Here is a 3,066-nt window from a genome sequence, read left to right on the forward strand (position 1 = left end):
GTAGAATTCTGTGTCTTAACAAATTTGTTTAACTAAATTTGGCTCTCTAAGTTGGTACTTTTCAGGAGTGTATGTGAACATTTAATTGAAATGATTTACAGTTTTGAACTAAATGGATCTGATTTTGAACTAAAATCAATAGAAACAGGTCAAAGCAACTTCATAATAATCAATATTCCCAATCTCGGCCCCCAGAAAGAAGTTTGTCGTTAGGTTCACTCTGGGAGAAGAGATTGAACTATTCCAACACTGGTGTTGATAGCGTAACTCCGAACAAATGTTGATATGAGCTCAATAACTCATGAATTTTGAAAAGCTCGGGTCACATTGCACTTGAGGCCTCATGTATAAAACAGCTTCGACTACTTCCAGAACAATCTTGTGGCTTCAAGTGAGCTACGTCGTTTGAATTTCACGACAGGGTGTTGAGATTAATTTCTCATGGCTTGTTGTATTTGTCGCACCTGCCAGGTGTTCTATGATAAGGAGTGCCTCTTGTGTGCAATTATAAAACTAAGTAATTGATGAAATGTAATTAATCTTTTAAAAAAGGTTATTTTTCATTAACGAAATAGCCGTCCCTGGACGTTTTTAACATATCAGAATAAACATCAAATAATTAGTTTAAAATCTAATCTGTTGAGAGAAAGAAAAGCAACTATGTATGACAACTATTCTTTACAATATTAATTGCTCGATATTTTTTCCTTCCCGGGCAAGTCCAGGTTTGAAACAGAAGTGCAGCTGTCAGTTTTAAATAGTCATATGAAGGGGTTAAGCTTGCGGATTGGAAGTTGAAATGGAGTTTAACGTCCTACTCTTCCTGTACCAGCTGTTTGGAAGAAGAACCAGCTGGAAGGTTATTGGGGTTCATTTGTATGGACTGATTGTAAAGGTGGAATGCCAATTCAAACACTTCACATGTCATTTAATGACAGTACTTAAGATTTATGCTTTGATACACTAAAGCTTATATTCTCAACACTATAAAACATTATTAAAAAGAAGACATATTGTTGTTTTGCTTTTTTGATGTTATTTTTAGTAATGTCGACTCAATTACAGACAGATTCTTTCCGAAAGGAAGTGAAATGAAATGGGATTTAACGTCCTACTGTTCTGCTCCGAACTGGTGTAATGAGGACGGGCATACGCCATACAGTGTTGTGTGACAGAAATTTTGCCTGTGACAGCGGCACTACGGCCTACTCTTATATCGAATTCCAACTGTCAAGGGATCTTGATGTGCTCGCCAATGTATACACGGGACCTCGGTTTTTCGTCCCATCCGAACGATTAGAAAGCGGTCCTTGTCGGGCCCTCCGTCCTGTATCACTGACAAGGGGGAACCACGCCGGAAAATCTGTATAAACTTTTTCGGCCAATGCAGGGATCGAACACCCGACCTCCAGGCTAGCGAGCCAGCGTCTTACCGACTTACCCACCGTGTTCCCCATTCCCAAATGATGAGACTAATCTTTCTTAATCTTGTTACACAGTATACAAACTGGAAACCTACGTTGTAGAGTAGAGTAACAAATACACACACAGGACGGAGCGCCGGACAAAGACAGCGTCTAGTCATCGGAAGGTACAAAAACCCCGAGGTCCTGTGTACACGCTGGCATGCACATACAATAACCCTTGACAGTTAGAATTCGGAAAAAGAGTAGGCGGTAGCGTCACTGCTGGGGTAATATTTCCTCGAACAGTAGGACGGTTAATCATATTTCAATTTGAATAGTCAAGTAATTTGTGATATAACTCTGTTGAAATAAAAGTAGCATAATGCTCGAAGTATTTGTTGTTAGTTGTATTTTACGTCCGCTTCCACCGAGGTGATATCGCAGACAATAACATGTTATGTATACAAGGTGCAATAATTGTCGAAGTATTTTTTTGACGGGCCTTTAAATGTCATTCCGTTAATTCCTGTGATAAACACGCGTGTTGTAGGGTGGCAACGATTTCTAATGGGCCATTTAAGTATCAAAAATAAATAACTGATATTTAACGTATTTTTTAAATGGCGTATAAGTCAATATTATCCATAATATTGTACATTAAAAAACACGAATGTTAGAATTCAATGTTGGACTTTTCCAACAATATTGATATTATTTTACCGTGTAAATATGGGCTCATGTAATCCAACATTAAAGACAGGAAGAACATCTTTTAAAGCCAGCTTCCGGCGTCGGGTTCTTTACGGTTTGTAATGAGAAGGCTTGATGAACAAAGCAAATGATATCCCCCAAGTCAATACCGAATAAATTAAAAAAGGGTGGTTCACAAACGAAGAAAAAAGATATGAACGTATTATTGACAAGACTAAACAGGTCCAAATGACTGTTATTTATTCGGTACCGATCAATCACATATTTCACCAAACATAAATGACATTTGAAAAAATATTATCACTTTATTTGCATTCATATTATTTATAAGGAGCTCAATCTCCATTCTTTCCATGGCATCTAGACATCGACACCAGTGGGTCGAAACGCATATAATAATGTATTATGAATGTATATTAAGTGATTTACATTCAATCGTTTCTTTTTTTTTTACTGTAATTGCAAACCAGAAGAGTCAAAATTGAATGGTAGTCTTTTGCATCTGGTTATTGCAGTCTTCGCCTGTAGTATTCTCCTGTGAGGCATTGTTAACCTCATTCATTTCAAATTGCGCTCTAAAGCATTCTGGCACGCGATTCGTGTTAAATATTGGATATCAGAAGCCTATCTTTTCACGGTAAGATAACAACATCGATGTTGCTTTAAATTGACAAAGGAGTCGTGTTTGCAGTGTAAAGACTGTGGATGATATTGAGTTAGAGATTTGAATATATATATATAAGATATATCATAATAATCTGATAACCATGAAAAACAATATCGATTTAACACACGTTCTTGTTTAATAGTAAATATAACCATAAACACCTAATCGCGGTATGCATGATAAGTTTTGATGAAATCAATAATACATTCAAATTATATAGAGATTTATCTGTATATGCATGATAGCTTTTGGTGTTAAAATCAATAAACATAGGTTTATACA

The sequence above is a fragment of the Patella vulgata genome, chromosome 6, assembly GCF_932274485.2.
Source record: "Patella vulgata chromosome 6, xgPatVulg1.2, whole genome shotgun sequence".
Taxonomy (NCBI): Eukaryota; Metazoa; Mollusca; class Gastropoda; family Patellidae; genus Patella; species Patella vulgata.